This window comes from Chiloscyllium plagiosum, chromosome 9 (assembly GCF_004010195.1).
Source record: "Chiloscyllium plagiosum isolate BGI_BamShark_2017 chromosome 9, ASM401019v2, whole genome shotgun sequence".
Classification (NCBI taxonomy): Eukaryota; Metazoa; Chordata; class Chondrichthyes; order Orectolobiformes; family Hemiscylliidae; genus Chiloscyllium; species Chiloscyllium plagiosum.
In genome coordinates, this window is record NC_057718.1 from 97947027 (window position 1) to 97966804 (window position 19778).

At 43.9% G+C, this 19778-nt stretch overlaps 1 protein-coding gene across 8 annotated transcripts in view; it reads left to right on the top strand.

Annotated features, from left to right (window-relative positions):
- LOC122553085 (1-phosphatidylinositol 4,5-bisphosphate phosphodiesterase beta-4) overlaps window positions 1–19778 on the top strand; it is a 533291-nt gene that overhangs the window by 106849 nt on the left and 406664 nt on the right. The window lies entirely within an intron of this gene.

Here is a 19778-nt window from a genome sequence, read left to right on the forward strand (position 1 = left end):
CACCTGTTTAGAATCATAGACTTGTACAGCACAGAAGTAGACCTTTTGGTCCAACTCGTCCAGATATCCTAAATTAAACTTGTCCCGTTTGACAGCACTTGGCCCATATCCCTCTAAACCCTTCCTATGCATATGCCCACCCAGATCCTCAAAATGTTGTAATTGTACCAGCCTCTACCACTTCCTCTGGCAGCTCATTCCATACACGCACGGCCCTCTGCATGAAAAAGTTGCTCCTTAGGTCCCTTTTATATGTTTGCCCTTTCACCTTAAACCTATGCCCTCTAGTTTTAGACTCCCCTAACTTGGGGAAAAATACCTTGTCTATTCATCCTTATTGCAATAAAATGCCCCCCACGGCAACTTCAGACAAATGGTATGGAACAAACAAAAACCTAAAGGAACTGCAGATGAAACAGAAATAGAAATCGCTGGAAAATCACAGCAGGTCTGGCAGCGACTGTGGAGAGAAATCGCAGTTAATATGTTAGGTCCAGTGATCCTTCCTCAGAATATTATGAAACAAATGTTTGATACTGAGTCGTGTTCGGTGATATTAAAGCAAATAATGTGCAGCTTGGTCAAAGAGGTAGGCTTTAAAGAGCATTTGAAAAAGAGAGGAGAGAGAGTTGGAGAAGCGTGGAATCGGGTAGGTATCTGAGCAGTTGTAAAGACATGGTCACCAGTGGTTGTCTCAAAACTAGAATGCCAATTAGGCTGGCATTGGTCGAGCGTAGATATTTCAGAGAGTCATAGGGCTGGAGAAGATGATAGAGAGAAATGAGGCCATGATGGATTTAAAAGAAAGAATGTTTTTTATTGGTGAGGCTCTGTTTAACTGGGAACCAGCACATCTCAGTGAGTGCCGGAGTGATAGCAGAGTGCAAGTTTTTTTCATTCATTGGGGTAGGGTTTTGCTGGCTGGGCCAACATTTATTACCCAGAGGGCAATTTAAGAGTCAACCACATTGCTCTGGAGTTACATGGTAGGCCAGGTAAGGATGGCAATTTCCTTCCCTAAGGGGCATTAGTGAGCCAGATGGGTTTTTACTGACAATGGATAGTCATCGTTAGACGCTTAATTCTCGATTGTTATTGAGGTCACCATCTCTCAGAGCAGGATTCGAACCTAGGTCCACAGAACATTACTCCGATCTCTGGGTTAACAATCCAGTGAAAATACCACTAGGTCATCACCTCTCCCTTATCTGTCTATCTATTTTGTCCAAGGGAAAATGCAGGCAGCAGAGTTTTCAATGAGTTCAAGTTAATAAAGTGAAGATTTTATGAGGCTGATCAGGAGGTAGAGAGAATGGTCAATAACAGAAGTAAGGAAGACATGGTTAAGGGGTTAAGCAGCATATATAAAGTGAAGCGGGAATGGAATTGGGTGCTGTTACAAAGATGGAAATAGGTGGGCATTAATAGTGTGTTAGTAATTTTACAGTCACTGAGCTCCATGTTTTTGTCCCTGAACCAATTGCACTTGGAATTGCTTTGCGTTGTCTGTTAACTAGCTCTCTGTACTTCAGTGCTGGTCCAAATTCACTGAATTACTTCTAAATTGGGTCTTGTCTGGTGTTGATTTTTTACTTATTTCCCGGGAGAAAGTTTTTCTCAAAGTTTGAAAATGACATTACTTGTATGTTATCAAATGCTTTCCGTCGCCAGACAATACCACAGTAATTCTCAGTTTGGCTGTTTTCCTGTTCTTACACATTGTTCTCTGTGATTAATGGTCTGAACCTGAATATCTGACAGCACAATATTGCACGGATGAAATGAGTAAAATGCTGCTTGTAAAATGGACATGTTAAATGAAAGTGCTAGTTACTGCAATCATGCAATATCGGCTCCTTTTAGGTTAGCAAGAGGGGAACAAAATCTCTGGAATGATTTTGTTTCTGCATTATTATGGCAGAGGGTTTATACACAGGACATCTGCGAACTTTGATTTCTTCAAAATAACATTTCTCTTGCTTAACTTAAATGCTGCTGATTAGGTTAATAAAAGCAAAGGATATTCTTTTTGGGAAGAAGAATCAAGTGACGAGAAGGTGTTCTCACTTGAAGAAAAGTTGACTCAAACATTTGTTTCTGCATCTCTGGCAATGCAGTACTTTTCTGGAAAGATGTACGCAACACAGTGATTAACTCAAGGAAGGAATTTTTAACTGATGCACTATGGAAAGCATCCTAACTGGATGCATCACAGCATGGTAGGGCAACTGCCTGTCCCAAGACTACAAGAAAATACAGAGAGTCGTGAACACAGCCCAGTCCGTCAGGCAAACCAGCCTTCCATCCATTGACTCCATCTATAGTTCACACTGCCTCTGGAAAACAGTCAGCATCATCAAAGACCCCTCTCACCCCGATTATACTCACTTCCATCCTCTTCCATTGGGCACACGATACAAAAGTTTGAAAACAACAAATTCAAGAACATTTTCTTCCCAGCTGTTATTAAACTTACCAATGAATCTCGGGGGAGCTAGGTTGGAAGGAAGATGGATAGGTGGGACAGTTCAAGAGGGTAGTGCCGAGTTGGAGAGTTGGATCTGGGATGGTGTGGGGGAAGGGGAGATGAGGAAACTGCACCTACCTATTGCCTTTCAAGCTACCTTACCCCCCAGCCCCACCGCCCTTGTATTTATCTCTCAGCCCGCTTCTCCCCAACCGCATTCCTGATGAAGCCCATAACATCAACTCTCTTGCTCCTCAGATGCTGCCTGACCTGCTGTGCTTTTCCACCTGCCTGCACACCTTTCAACTCTGATCTCCAGCATTTGCAGTCCTCACTTTCTCCTTCTGAACGGATCTCTCATAAATCTTTCTCTGCACCTTCTCTGTAGCTGTTCCACCACGTTGTGCATTCTGTTCTGTTACCCTGATGTACTCATGTAAGGCATGGTTTGTCTGGTTTGCACACAACATAACATTTTTCACTGTATCTCAGCACATGACAATAATAAATCAAATCAAATCAAATAAGTTGGAAACAGATGCTTTCACTTTCTGATCCTTTATTGTGCCTCATTGTCGAACCAGCTGAAACCAGCGAGTTTGATTCACATGTCTATACTGTTGGGGTGACGAACAAGCGCAAGGTTAGTGTTTATGGATGTGTAGGTTAGTTGCATTAGTCAGGGGTAAATATAGGGTAGGGGAATGGATCTGGGTGGATTACCCTTCAGAGGGTCGCTGTGAACTTGTTGGGCCGAAGGATCTGTTTCCACAGTGTAGAGGTTCTAATTCTGATTTAAGTCTGAGTCAACATTACAAAAACAGATTATCTGGGCACTGTTACTATACTTGTACATTATCACGTTAAAGCCTGTGAGAGCTTGCTGTGTGCAAATTGATTGCCTTATTTCCAACCTTACAACAGTGACTGGGCTTACAAAGCACTTAATTTGCTGCAAATTTCTTTGCGGTGTGTTGTGGCTTTAAAAAGCATAATAAGTCTTGTATATTTTTGCTAACTGCGTTTATTTACTTAACAACCGTGACTTTAAAAAACAAGCAATTAATTGGATTAAAGCACATGATAAGGTGCAATATAAATGTAAGTCTGTTTGTTCTCTCTTCAAGCAATTGCTTTCTGTTTGTCACCTTACTTCATAGTTTAAGTTATCAGTCATGATTATCAAATGAGTCTCACTCTGTATCATTTGCAAACACGATGAGAAGCATAGGGCCCAGACTGACCTGTCTGCCCTATCTTTCCCAACTGCTTTGATGTAATTTTGTGCATAAAGCTTCCTATAAAACAACCTCCCAACGACATGAAAATCAATGTTTGCATTTACCAGCTGCCTTTTCAATGTGGCATTTAGCTGAGCCAGAGGACGTTTGTTGGTTTCAGTTTCGGGCAGTTGTTTCTCATGGCAGAGCCAGGACTGTGGCACAGTCCTGCTTTAGACACACGTTAAGAATTTTTTAAATTGTGTGTTTCATCCCTGGGCGTTTCACGTCAAATTAAATCTGCTTCTTCATGTCCCCGAGCTGCTTTGAACATTGATTTTTCTTCTTCAGTTCAAAGTTTTGCACAGTAGCTGTTTCAACTTTCAAATCGCCAGCTGGCATTGCATGACTAACTGAACTGCTCCACTGTATTTATTTTGCAAGCTGTGCTACAGGAGGTATAATTATCTTCGGGGTAATCTTAACATTTCATCTTCGTTGCAAATTGGATGAATTGCTTAAAACGAAGAAGCAAATATGAGAGAGAGCCGAAGTAAAGTACGGTTTGCCTCCCCTCTGGGCTGACATTCCTGGATGTCATGTTGCTCTGAATTGACCCTGGTGCATTCCACAGCCGGTGGCTGTGTACCGACTGGAATCAGTATTAACTGCTGTCCTCGTGTATCATTGATGCCAAGTATACTATGACCTGGACGTAATTGTGGCATCAGTCGGAAGAAAGCGTTTTTCTGGTATGGAAGGTGCTAGCTATGAAGAAAGGTTGAGTCGGTTAAGTTTGATTTCATTAGAAAAAAGAAGATTGGGGGACCTGGTTGAGTGTTTACAAAATCGTGAAGGGTATAGACAGGGTGGATAGAGACAAGCTTTTTCCCAGGGTGAAGGATTCAATAATGAGAGGTCACGCTTTCAACGTGAGATGTGGGAGGTTTAAGGGGGATACACTGGGAAAGTACTTCACACAGAGGGTGGTGGGCATTTGGAACACGTTGCCAGCAGAGGTGGTAGAGGCAGGCACGGTAGATTCATTTAAGATGTACCTGGACAGATGCATGAACAGGTGGGGAGCAGAGGGATACAAATGCTTAGGAATTGGGCGACAGGTTTAAACATTAGATTTAGATTGGCTCAGAGTTGGCGGGCCGAAGGGCCTGTTCCTGGGCTGTAAATTTTCCTTGTTCTTTGTTCATCAACTTCCTCATGCCAAACATTGACAATGGTGACAGACGTATTAATCCAGAGCAGAACAGTAATGTGTACCATGTTTGCTGCTGGGTGTGCACATTTGGTGCTCCTGTTGTTTCTGTTCTACCACCTTTCTCTGACAACTCATTATCTCTCCTGCCTCCTCCATCTCAAGTTTGAAAGACCTTGAGAACAGAGTTGGTGAGTCCCTAACAAGGAGCTGTAATTTTAAGCTGAAAGGCAGGAGGTTTAGAGGGAATTGGAGGCAAGATTGCTTTCCCCCACAGAGGCTGGTGGGTATCTTCACTGCAGTGCCTTGGAGGATGGTTGAGACAGAAAAACCTTGCAACCTTTAAAAAGGTGTGTGGGTGAGCACTTGCAATGTCAAGTGAGCGGGTCAGAGGCTAAAGTACTGCAGCGAGTAACTCACCTCGTCATTCCCCAAAGTCTGTTTACCATCTACAAGGCACAAGTCAGGATGCTCTCCACTTGCCTGGATGGGTGCAGCTCCAACAACACTCAAGAAGCTTGACACCAGCCAGGACAAAGCAACCCACTTCATTGCGCCACATCCACAAACAAGCACTCCCTCCACCACCGACGCTCAGTAGCAGCAGTGTGTACCATCTTCAAGATGCACTGCAGAAACTCACCAAAAATCCTTTCATAGCACTTTCCAAACCCATGGCTGCTCCCACTAGGATGAGGGCCGCAGATGCATGGGAACACAATCACTTGCAAGTTCCCCTCCAAGCCACTCACAATCTAACCTGGAAACATATCGGTGTTCCTTCACTGCCACTGGGTCAAATCCTGAAATTCCCTTCCTCAGAGCATTGTAGATTACCGACAGCTCGCCACCACCTTCACAAGGGGCAACTAGGGACAGGCAATAAATATTGGACCCAGGCCAGTGATTTTTAAAAAAAAATCAAGACTAAGGACCATGTGCTAGAAATTGTGATTCATATGAATTTTTGTCAGTACAGAATTGATGGGCCAAATGGCCACTTCAGTACTGTATGCTCCCAGAATTCTAAAGTGCTCAAAGTACTGTGTCAGTCAGGCAGCATGCATCGAAACCTGACCTTGCTTTGTTATTTGCAGATTTTCTGCTAATTGCAGTACTTCGTTTTAGTGCTTGTGAAATCGGATCTTGGTTTCAGTGTTCGATTTTTAACGTAAAATGTACTCCCATCTCATAATCATTACCATTTGTCATACTGATGGATGTATAATGTCACAGGGTCAGTCATCTAGCGACCCAGGCTAGTATTCAGGTCATGTGTTTGAATCCCACCTTTCAGTCTGATCATCCTTTGCGGAGTTCCAGTTTGTGTGAGGAGTGAGGCTGCCCTTAAGGCTTCGGGAGCAGTTGTGCTTATTGAGTCTATTGTCAGGCTATCTTGGGAAGTGTATTGCCCAGTCTGGAAGTGGCTTGAGTTTGCTACCTTTTGTCTTAGCCTGTTTGATCAAGGCTGAGGCACTCTGGGTAGCTTTTCTTGTGGCTTAGGCAGACATGGTTCCTTATGCTCTTTGTGGACATGCTGTGGGTGGACAGGATTATCTCCCACAAAAAGATGTTTGGATAAGTACATGAATAAGAAAGGTTTGCAGGGATATGGGCCAGGAGCAGATAGGTGGGACCCGTTTGGTTTGGGATTATAATCGGCATGGACTGATTGGACCGTAAGGTCTGTTTCCGTGCTGTATGACTCGATAACTATGTTGGGATTATTTTACGAGGAGAGATTGAGGAGACTGAGTCTGTATTCTGTGCTTTTACAAGGGTTTCAAAGGTCAAAGCATATCCTGACTGAAAGTTGCAAAATTCTTACAGGCCATGAGAGAATGGATGCAGGTGAGATGTTTCCCAGGTCGGAGAATCAAAAATCAAGGGACGCAGTCTCCGAAAACAGGATATTCCGTGTGAGATGAGGAGGAGTTGCTTCATTCAGTTGTGAATCTTTCCACTTCTCCACCCTGGAGGGTTGTGGAAATTCAAGCATTGAGCTTGTTTGGATGATAGATTTCTGGCAACCAACAACCCTGAAGACGATGGAGATAGTGAGGGAGTGTGACATTGAAGTAGATGATCAGCCATGATCTGATTGATGGCAGAGCTGGTCTGATGGGCTGAATGGCCTACTTCTGTTCCTCAGTAGACTGTGTTGTGATGACAATGTGCGCCCGCCTATAAAACTTCAAAATGGCATTGGGCCATACTCATGCAAGAGGTGCGCTTTCGTAATTCAGCATTTCAATCTTCATTTTGGAAATGCAAATCAGAGCAGGACTTATACTTAGTGGTAAGGTCCTGGGGAGTATTGCTGAACAAAGACCTCTTGGAGTGCAGGTTCATAATTCCTTGCAAGTGGAGTCGTAGGCAGATAGGATAGTGAAGAAGGCACTTGGTATGCTTGCCTTTATTGGTCAGTGCATTGAGTATCAGAGTTGGGAGCTCATGTTACAGGACATTGGTTGAGCCACTTTTGGAATAACTGTGTGCAATTCTGGTCTCCTTGGAAGGATGTTGTGAAACTTGAAAGGGTTCAGAAAAGATTTACAAGGATATTGCCAGGATTGGAGGGTTTGAGCTATGGGGAGAGGCTGAATAGGCTGGGGCTATTTTCCCTGGAGCGTCAGAGGCTGAGGGGTGACCTTATAGAGGTTCATAAAATCATGAGGGGCATGGATAGGTTAAATAGACATGATCTTTTCCCATGGTAAGTGGAGTCCAAATCTAGAGGGCATAGGTTTAAGGTGAGAGGGGAAGGATTTACAAGGGACCTAAGGGACAATCTTTTCATGCAGAGGGTAGTGCGTGTATGGAATGAGCTGTGAAAGGAAGTGGGGAAAGCTGGTACAATTACAACATTTAAGTGGCATCTGGATGGGTATATGAATAGGAAGAGTTTATAAGTATTTGGGCCAAGTGCTGGTGAATGGGACTAGATTTATCTAAGTTATCTGGTCAGCATGGATGAGTTAGACTGAAGAGTCTATTTCCGTGCTGTAGAGCTCTATGACTCTAAATCCAACGTTTTGGAGATTTTTTTGAGACATCAAAGATTGACATCTTCGCTGATGCTGTAAACTTCAAAAAGGAACACAGATTTCTGGAATGTTGCTGGACCTGATGAGTGACTCTCTCAAGAGAGGGAAGGTTAGTGCAGGTGGATATATCATCTCTCGTGTCTCCAGTCTTGAGACCAGTTGAGGAACAGCACTGGAGGTCAATACTATCCCTTATCCACGTGTGTCCCAGGGAGACTGGAGAAATAAGATTAAGCTTCGTCCACAAGAATCATTTAAAGTTGCAGTCGTGCAGATTGAATTCAAAGTTGAAAGTAAAGATTGATTCGTCTTCAATAAGTTACCGCACAGTCTCTGTTATAGCCATCAGTATTGCCTAGTTTCCGTTGAAATGCAGTGCAGTTGTCCTTTTTTGCGAGTGATGCTATTAACATGATGGGAAAGTACATGAATGAATTAAGCAGCTCGCCTTCCTCACTGCAGGCTGATCAGGCTGTTGCATCCCGCCTGCTGTACTTGAGCAGGATATGACATCACATCATAGCTGCGCTATTCATTTGTTGTTGTAGACTTATCTACAATACTTTCGAAAACATCTCTGGCTGGACTTGCAAATTTAATTGCGAGTGGAAATTAATCCTCCTGTCTCTTATTGTGTACTCTAATTCAGATTGCTAAGTCATCAAAGAAGTATGGCATGCTGAAACAGACTGCACATCAAATTTTACTCATGCATATTTTATGGAATCATTGAGCATTGGTTTGTGAAAGGACAGCATCCCTTGGCCACATAAAACTTGAGTATTGCTTACACAAGTCATGTTTTGCAAAAGCTTTTTGTTGTGCACTCATCAGGACAATTTGGAAGAATATCAGTGTAAAGACATGTCCATCAGGACTCTCACCAGCTTTTACAGATGCACCATAGCAAACGTCGTATCTGGATACATCACAGCATGGTATGACAACTGCTCTGCCCAGGACTGTAAGAAACTACAGAGAGTTGTGAACACAGCCCAGTCCATCACCCAAACCAACCTTCCATCCATTGACTCCATCTACAATACTCACTACCTCAGAAAGGCAGCCAACATCATTAAAGACCCCTACCACCCCGGTTAGAATCTCTTCCAACCTCTTCAGTCAGGCAGGAGATACAAAAGCTTAAACACATGAACCAACAGCTTCTTCCCCACTGAATGGACTCCTCAGTGGACCTCTCTCATCTCTAATCTAACATGGATGCTGCTTTTTGTGCACCTTCTTTGCAGCCGAAACTTTACGCACCTCCCTCTGTTCAATCACCCCATGATCTTTGTGTGGTATGATCTGCTTCTTGCAAAACAAAACTCTTTCCCATACCTAGGTACACATGACAATAATAAATCAAATTAAATAAAGGGAGACCAACATTTTAAAAACCTTTATGAGAAGAATATGCTGATTGGTTGACCATTGGTAGATGTGTCGCTATGGTGAATGCACCAGTAAAATTATGTCATTTCCCTTTACTTTGTATTCTTGCAAATTGTCCTGATGAGTGCAAGGTGGGCAACTTCAATGAAATGTGTCTTTTTATTCGGAAATACTGATTATATTCTATATGTATGTATAAATGTACATAAGTAATGGGGATTGGTTCACTTCAAAGGCTGGTTTGAAAAAGAATGAGGCAACATTATGGGTTCAATCCCTGCACTGTCTGAGGATTCTCCTCCTCAACCTCTTCCCTTACCAGAGGTGTGCTGACCCCCAGGTTAAACCACTACTCGTCAACTCTCTATAATTGGAGAGCAGCCCTTTGGTAAGACAGTGATGACTTTACCTTCCCTCTCCGTATATAATGTCCACATGTGTTGAAAGTAAGAACAAGAGGATGTATCAGCCAACTTTTTTTTCTTTATATGGATCACTTTTGAGCTGCATTGTGTGGCCAGTTGACTGCACCTAAATTATAATTAATAATACTGAACTTCAAAAGCTATAGTGATCCATATGAGAATGAGGGTGGGTAATCTTTTCAGTATAAGAGAGTTGAAAATTCACCTTGAATAATTTAATTCAAACACTGAATCTTGTTATGTGGGGCAAAGTGAATAGCAATAGAAAAGTTCTGCAACAAACCTGGGAAACGTTAGCAACATGAAGTCAGTATTTTCCCCCCGAAACATGTTTGTTGTTTGATTAAACTCCAAACTTTTAGGAGCCGAGAAGATGGAGGGCCTAAAGAAAAGAGCCTATGTAAGGAAATTGGTTGTTGGCTGAAGACACTGGTACTAATATTTAGTAACAAATGTGTACCAGATGCCCTATTAACCAGATTCACTATCGACACTGGCTGCATTCATTGCCAAAGTTGCTGCCAGATGTTGTGGTAATTATGTTTGCACAGAACTGGAGCTTTTTAATGTTATGTGACTGCAAGCGACACGATGGTTCAGTGGTTAGCATTGCTGCCTCACAGCGCCAGGGACCCGTGTTCGATTCCAGCCTTGGGCGACTGTGTGAAGTTTGCACATGCTCCCCGTGTCTGAGTGGGTTTCCTCCAGGTGCAGTGGTTTCCTCCCGCAGTCTAAAACTGTGCGGGTTAGATGGATTGGCCAAGTAAAATTGCCCTGGAAGTGTCCAGGGGTATGTAGGCTAGGTGGAGTAGCCATGGTAAATATATGGTTATCGGGATAGGGAAGGGGGTTGGGTTTGGGTAGGGATGCTATTCGCTGAGTTGATGTCCGAATGCCCCACTGGCCTGCCTCCACACTGGAGGGATGCTGTAATCCTTCTACGAACTGTAGATACCAGGGAACAATGGTGGCATTGCCCATATAATAACACACAGAGGAGACAGTTAAACTCTTGACTCCCTGAAATCACTGGACATTATGGTGTAGCAGAATTTGCTTGGAAGTGTGTGGCGTTACTGAAATGGTTCAGCCAAAACATCCAGGAGGTTCCCCTGAAATGAATTGATGCACTGTGCTCTCAGAAAGGGCCCTCAGTACCTCACCCATCATCTCTCTTTTTGCCTCCCTCCCAGAGCGGAGAGATGAGCCAGGCAGCAATGGGCAAGCTGAGGATGGTGAACACTGGCCAATGGGGCATTCGGAGGTGTAGCCATTGGCGAGAGGAGCGGTCAGAAGACTTTGTTGTGGTGATGTGACGTATCGTAGCCATCTGAGCATATACAGACACTGGCAGCCATCTTGACTTCAGCATCACACATTCTAGTTTATTACTGGGACAATGCCACTACTTAAATCGGAGGTGCCAACAGACGTCTAGTAGAAAACATGAAAATATTCAGATGGCTTAATTTCTGAAAGGATTGAGAGTCCTGAGAACATGGCTTTTGGACGTTTTGCATAAACTCAGCTTATAATGGGATTGGTTTGGTAGATTTGCAGGCCTCATTCAACTCTTTGAAGTATAGCCCATGGACAGTAAAAGAAAGAAATTCAGTTTCTGTATTTCTTCCTGCTGTTCGTAGAACCGGGAATGATATGTATTTGGAAGGATGTTCCTGATGACCAGGAAGTTTGGAACCAGGGGCTCACGATCTAAGGATACAGGGGAGAAATTTATTCACCCAGAGATTGGAGAGCTTGTGAAATTCTTAGCCACAGAGAGTGGTTGAGGCTAAAACATTGAATGTTTTCTGGAATGAATTAGATGTAGTTCATAAGGCTAAAGGGATCAAAGAGTATGGGGGAAAGTGGGATCAGGGTGTTGAGTTAGATGATCAGCCATGGTCCTATTGAATAGTGGAGCAGGCTCGAAGGGCTGAATGGCCTAATCTTGCCCATATTTTACATCTTGCTATACCTTGGGGCTTCTAGACAAATTATTGTACAGGGCAAGCTCCACCACAAGTATGAATATGATTATTATCAGCCCAACAGGTGGATATCAAACTCAATTTCTTCTGACAGTGCCATTTCTTTCAGAAGACGTGGGTCTGGGTTTACCCCAGTTCATCACCTCCTGCTGATGGTCGGTGATGAAATTAGGATGAATTTGCCACCTTGTCTGAACTCGGCCAGTTTTCTCTGCCGTCTAGTTTCATTAACCCTGTAGCAGCTGAGGCACTTGTCTGCAATTGTTGGATTTTTTTTATTGACCTGCTAAATTGGCTGTACTGTTTGCTATTTCTTGTGGTCCAGGTGGGTGACATGTCATGGGCAAATCGAGTGAATGCAAGTTTCCGACATTGGAGGTGGATAGACATCATTACCTACCCTCCTCAATCCCTGACGTACACGACTGAGTAAATCTCTGGTAAGGACAGAAGAGTTTTGGGAGTCCTCCTGGAAGATATTACACAGGGCATCACGTAAAACAGAGCTGAATGAACGGGAGAGGATTATGAGGAAAGATATCTGTGTATACACATGCACATGCAAATACGCACATATAGAGAAAGGAAGTGTACTGGTTGAAATAACTCCACGAAGGCCAGTATCCTGTCACCAAATCACACTTTATTTACACTTGCATAGTACGAGATGCTGACCCAACTAGGTCACAGCTGGCTCAGAACAATCACTACACCAATGATGGGAGGAGATGGTTAACTAGCAAGGAGTGACAGTAGTGTGATACTTTGGGAAATCAAAGAACCAAAAGTCATATTAGAGGTGCAGAGAGCATGGTTAATAGCTGGAAGAGGTGGAGGGGAGGCAGGCAGAAACATGAAAGTCTTGACAGAAGTGAGCGACTGGTCTCTCTGACATGCAGCACATGGAGCACCCCGCAGTTAGGTTCCAGTGTTACCTTATCAGCCCTGGCATTGATGACGGCCATGAATTGAGAGTAGTAAATGGAGAACAGTGAATGGGGTTCTGGAGAAAGAGTGACTAAAAATTGCTGACCCATGTGCTCAGAGAGACTGCAGTGTATCCATTTCTGGAGCATTGTGCACAGTTTTGGGCCCCATATCTCAGGAAATATGAACTGGCCCTGGAGCGGGTTCAGAGGATGTTCATAAGAATGGTCCCTGGAATGAAAAGCTTAACATATGAGGAACTTTTGAGGACTTTGAATACTCAGTGGAGTTTAGAAGGATGAGGGGGAATCTAATTGAAACATACAGAATACTGAGTGGCTTGGGCAGAGTAGATGTTGGGAAGATGGTAGTAGACACTAACGCCTGAGGGCACAGCCTTAGAGTAAAGGGAAGACCTTTTCAAATGGAGATAAGGAGAAAGTTCTTCAACCAGAGAGTGGAATTCACAGCCACAGAAAGCTGTGAAGGCCGGGTCATTGAGTACATTTAAGACTGAGATAGATAGGTTCTTGAGTATCAAGGGGAATAAGGGTTATGGGGAGAAAGTGAGAGATTGGGGTTGAAAAACTTACCAGCCATAATTGAATAGCTGAGCAGATGGATGGGCTGAATGGCCTAATTTCTGCTCTTCTGAATTATGGTCTTATCTTGGTGAGGATGGTCTCCCTGTCTGAGGTGAATAGTTGGAGCTCAGAGGCTTATGTACAAACTTCACCATGGCAGTATTTGGTTCCAGTGGAAGCCTTGTTGACTCATGGACTGGAGTATGTTACCTCAGTTGTGGCCATCTGGTACACGGGGGTGTATGATCGAAGGAAGAAAGGACTCCACTTTGCATTGTGCCCTTCAGCTCTCGGGCTTTGTGAGTGTGAAATGAAAATCTTTCCACATCCAATGAAGAGCTGTCACTTGTTTTGTGGTATGTGCCGAGGTGAAGCAGTGCGTGGCAAAGAGATGCATGAACAATTTTATTTTCATGGTTATTGATTGAGGAAACCGTTCTGCTGCTGCTCCACATAGTGTGCCGTGAAAAGTCCTGCATTCACGTACAAAGACGACAGAGCCACACTTCAGGATCTTACCTGAAAAATGACCTTGCCCACAGTTCAGCTTCCTGCAGTAATATTGGACAGGGACTTGTACCCATAATCTTGAGATTATGGGTACAAGTTTTGCAGTGCTGCTTCATAGAATCCCTGCAGTGTGGAAGTAGGCCATTCAGCCGGTCGAGTCCACAGCGACCCTTGGAAAAGCATCTTCCCCAGACCACACCCCCCACCCTATTCCTGTAACCCTGCATTTCCCATGGCTAATCTACCCAATATCCACGTTTCTGAACACTGTAGGAAATGTAACATGGCCAATCCACCCTAACCTGCACATCTTTGGACTGTGGGAGGAAACCAGAGCACCTGGAAGAAACCCTTGCAGACATGGGGAGAATGTGCAAACTCTACACGGACAGTCGCCTGAGTCTGAAATGCTTGTACAGAAATGTTCAGACTTAAGGTATAAGTGCCACTCCTGAGCCAAGCTGATACTTTGAAGATCTATAGTCAGGGCATTAATAGTCTTTGAGATAGAATTCTGTTGACTTTAAAGGAGAGTTCTGCTCATCTAAAGTTTAGCTCGAGAAAACCGATCAGTGGAGGATAGAACTGATTCCAAGCTTCATATCTTTGTGTTTATTTACTTATATATCACAAGTGTATATTTCTTAATTGAGGTTGAAACTTTATTGCTGGAACAGCACAGCAGGTCAGGCAGCATCCAGGGAACAGGAGATTCGACGTTTCGGGCACAGGCCCTTCTTCTTATATTTCTTAACCCAACACCCACACCATTTTGCCTGTTTGTAGGAAAATTAAGTAAAGGTGAGGCTAATGCTCTTCACCTGTGTATAATTTGTTACCACTTGTGTACAAAACATATGCGCATTGCTCTGATCTCATACAACTGGGAGATACCAGCCACGAGGAGATGTCAGTTATTAGCTTATCACCACAAGCAAGCAAAGCCATTATGTAGCCTTGGCACTTTCTCACAATACTCTGTGTAAAAAGCAGGATCACCATGGTGACCCAGAGTTACTCTGTGTACGCACATTCCACGGACGCATATTTTCGCTGATGCCTCCAACCCTGGCAAGGTCCTCGTAAATCTTTCTTGAGCCCTTTCAAGTTGCACAACCTCCTTCCGATGGGTGAATGCTGCATTCCGTCCCCCTGAGCAGCAATGGCTATTCAACATTGAAGAAAGCACAGATAGCAACCAGTCTTGGTGGTGTACGTGAGAAAGGGGATCTTACAGTTTGAAAGGGTTTGTTCTCTCCAACCCCTCGAAAGTTTAGGTAGGCTGAGGATATCAGTTGTAAATTACAGATGGAATGCCTGTGCTCATCACACAGTGATATGTAACAATCTGAGATGAATGGTCTTGATGGAATTCAGGAGTCACAGTTAATATGGAACATATTGAAAGCCGTACATCTTTCGGCCATTGACCCCAATGGATTTCAACCGTGATACTTGTCCAGATGTGCCGTGAAGGTTTGAAAAGGTTTGAAAACTGTTTCTTTCGGAAACAACTTATAGCAAAGTTAAACTAAAACGCGTCAAAATTAGTCATCAAATTCGAAGTGAGGTACTGGTCTCTCGATTTGGAAATGTGGAAATGTTGTAATCGCTGGGGGGAAGCGGGTAGGGCAGAATTGAGATCCCATGGTAGTTTAAATGAGTGACCAAACAATGGCATTTCCACTCTTGTTGAAATGAGATGAAACAAGCTAACGACCAGAGAGAACACGCAGTGGAGTGAGATTTGCGATCGCCCTCGCATCTTCAGTTCAAAAGCCTCTGTTCACAGTGCAGACCCAGGTTTCTAGCAAGCCCAGGCATCTGCAATTTATTCCGTCTTTTGCTCTGATTCACTGAATTTCAATGATGTATCAATTCAATCCAGTGTGTGGAACAGATTTAAGGCTGTTAATGGTTAGGAATAGTTGAGTTGAGGAGAGCAAAGTTTGAAAACGTGCTGCTATTAAATTGTAAAACATTCACACATTTGGTCCTCCTTTAGCTTGTTGTGCCCACTATGTTACAAAGCCCTGTGGTAAGATAGCAGCCATATAGTCAATTCAGCTGAAAAAACTAGATGCGCCATGGAATTGTTCGGTCCCATTGAAGCGTTCAAAGGCCAAAAGCTTGTGATTTTAAATAAACCTGTTGAATTGTGTAACCTGTTGCAACGTCTGACTTTGTCCACCCCAGTCCAACTCCAGCACCTCCACGTTATTGAATTGTATCATGTTACTGATCTACCTCATAAGTGATGGACTTAACACAGAGGCTTCCTTACATGTGTACACACAACACTCTCAAACTTACACTCTCTCACTCCCACACACACTCGGGGGCCCTTTTTCATTTCTCGTCATTGCTTCATCAGGGCATGTAGTCACCTGGTAATATTCAGTATTTCTGTTGACATACGAGGGCTTGTGAAGAAGCAGAGTTAGATGAATTCCGTGTTATACTCAGTAATCATCGTCGGTCTATTAAACAAAGGTTCAAAACACAAGGAGCTGAAAATGTGTTGCTGGAAAAGCGCAGCAGGTCAGGCAGCATCCAAGGAGCAGGAGAATCGACATTTCGGGCATGAGCCCTTCTTCAGGAATGAGGAACGTGTGCCCAGCAGGCTAAGATAAAAGGTAGGGAGGAGGACTTGGGAGAGGGGCGTTGGAAATGCGATACGTGGAAGGAGGTTAAGGTGAGGATGATAGGCCAGAGTGGGGGTGGGGGCGGAGAGGTCAGGAAGAAGATTGCAGGTTAGGAAGGTGAACTCAGCACCACCTTCCTAACCTGCAATCTTCTTCCTGACCTCTCCGCCCCCACCCCCACTCCGGCCTATCAACCTCATCTTAACCTCCTTCCACCTATCGCATTTCCAACACCCCTCCCCCAAGTCCCTCCTCCCTACCTTTTATCTTAGCCTGCTGGGCACACTTTCCTTATTCCTGAAGAAGGGCTCATGCCCGAAACATCGATTCTCCTGCTCCTTGGATGCTGCCTGACCTGCTGCGCTTTTCCAGCAACACATTTTCAGCTCTGATCTCCAGCATCTGCAGTCCTCACTTTCTCCTTCAAAACACAAGGAGAGCATTAACTTCCTGGGATCTACTGCATTGAAATCGACACTCGACAACGGGCAGAAGTTAGAAGCAAAAGGTTTTCTTTCAAAAAAAGTAACTGGCACACATTACCAAACTCAAAATCTCCTCACTATAGATTGGTTAGGCCTTAGATAAATTGTTACACGTTTGTTTCCAAGAGGTGCATGTGTCTCCAGTAGTTAAGTGAAATAGATTGAGTAGTGAGAACACATAAATGCAAATATTGATGAAACTAAATTGCTCAGTATTAAATTTTCCATATGATTACCATATTCATCCCCTAAGCATCCACAGCAACTCCCCCCCCCCCCCCCCCCCCACACATACAGTAGATCCTGGGCTGCACAGCAGCCTTAAGCTAGAAACTCCACACTCACTTGCAAGGAATTAATTGCTATAAACAACTTCACGTCGTCTTGGTTCCCAGTTAGCTGAGTACTCCTTCCATGAAAGAAATTAAAAGAGGTGTCTCCCCTTTGCAGCCTCACTCTCCAGTCATCTTCTAATCCCTGGCTCTCGGATTTATCAACCTTGCTTCCCGTCCCCAGCTTTATGTCCTTCAGCATCAAGAGTCTCGCAAGCTGGCGCCATTCATTTTACTCTGCTCCAGTCCAACCACAGACTGGTCCTTCCATGCATTTCCTACTTTATCTTCCTCAGGATTACTCATGAAACCTTCAAGGAAGCTCATGGAGTCAGACAGCATGGAAACAGACCCATAGAGTCATAGAGATGTACAGCACGGAAACAGACCCTTCAGTTCAACTTGTCCAGGCAGACCAGATATCCCAACCCAATCTAGTCTCCCCTGCCAGCACCTGGCCCATATCCTTCTAAACCCTTCTTATTCATATACCCATCCAGATGCCTTTTAAATGTTGCAATCGTACTAGCCTCCACCACTTCCTTTGGCAGCTCATTACATACACATAACATCCACTGTATGAAAAAGTTGCCCCTTAGGTCTCTTTTATATCTTTCCCCTCTCACCCTAAACCTGTGCACTCTAGTTCTGAACTCCCCCACCTCAGGGAAAAGACTTTGTCTATCTACCCTATCCATGCCCCTCATAATTTTGTAAGCCTCTATAAGGTCACCCCTCAGCCTCCGACACTCCAGGGAAAACAGCCCCAGCCTCTTCAGCCTCTCCCTGTAGCTCAAACCCTCCAACCCTGGCAACGTGCTTATAAATCTCTTCTGAACCCTTTCAAGTTTCACAACATCTTTCCAGTAGGAAGGAGACCAGAATTGCAATATTCCAACAATGGCCTAACCAATGTCCTGTACAGCCGCAACATGACCTCCCAACCCCTGTACTCAATACTCTGACCAATAAAGGAAAGCATACCAAACGCCTTCTTCACTATCCTATCTACCTGCGACTCCACTTTCAAGGTGCTATGAACGTGTACTCCAAGGTCTCTTTGTTCAAAAACTCTCCTTAAGACCTTACCATTAAGTGTATAAGTCCTACTAAGATTTGCTTTCCCAAAATGCAGCACCTCGCATTTATCAGAATTAAACTCCATCTGCCACTTCTCAGCCTATTGGCCCATCTGGTCAAGATCCTGTTGTAATCTGAGGTAACCTTCTTTGCTGTCCACTACACCTCCAATTTTGGTGTCATCTGCAAACTTACTAACTATACCTCTTATGCTCATATCCAAATCAGCACTGATTCTTGTGGCACTCCACTGGTCACAGGCCTCCAGTCTGAAAAACAACCATCCACCACCACCCTCTGTCTTCTACATTTTGAGCCAGTTCTGTATCCAGATTACTAGTTCTCCCTGTATTCCATGAGATCTGACCTTGGTAACTAGTCTTCCATGGGGAACCTTGTCGAACGCCTTACTGAAGTCCATATAGATCACGTCCACCGCTCTGCCCTCATCAATCTTCTTTGTTACTTCTTCAGAAATCTCAATCAAGTTTGTGAGACATGATTTCCCACTCACAAAGCCATGTTGACTACCCCTAATCAGCCCTTACCTTTCCAAGTATGTGTACATCCTCTCCCTCAAGATTCCCTCCAACAACTTTCCCACCACCGAGGTCAGGCTCATGCCGAACACAATCCCAAACTAAACTAGAGCCTGCTCCCAGTCCATATCGCTCCAAACCTTTCATATTCATGTACTTACCCAAATGTTGTTTAAATGTTGTAACTGTGCTCACATGTACCACTTCCTCAGTAAGTTCATTCCACACACGAACCAACCTCTGTGTAAATAGTTGGCCCTCATTTTAAAATCTCTCTCCTCTCACCTTAAAAATATGCTCCCTAGTGTTGAAATCCCCCATTCTTAGGAAAAAGACACCTATCATTCACCTTATCAATACCCCTCATGATTTTCTAAACCTCTTCCTGGTCACCTTGCAACCTCCTATGCTCCAGTGAAAAAAAATCCCAGCCTTTCTTTATAACTCAAGCCTTCAGACCCAGCAACATCCTGGTAAATCTCTTCTGAACCCTCTCTACCTTATTAATATTCTTACTATAACTGGGTGACCAGAACTAGACACAGTATTCCAGAAGCAGTTCTCACCAATGTCCTGTGCAACCTTAACATGACTTCACAACTCCTCTAACAAAGGACTGAGCGGTAAAAGCAAGCATGGTAAAAGTCTTTTTAACCACCGTCTACATGTGATGCAAACTTCAAAGAATCATGAACTTGAAACTCTGGGTCCCTCTGATCTAGAACACTATCCAAGGCTCTACCATTAAAAGTGTACGTCGTGTCCCCTTTTGTTGTACCAAAATGCAATACTTTGCATCTTTTAGATGCTCCACCAAGGCCCAATCTGCATTCTCAGATGGATAGTCCACTGCACTTTTTCAAGAACAGCACAGGCAGCTCTGAGTCATAGGGTGATGGACCTTAGAGTTCAGGTTCT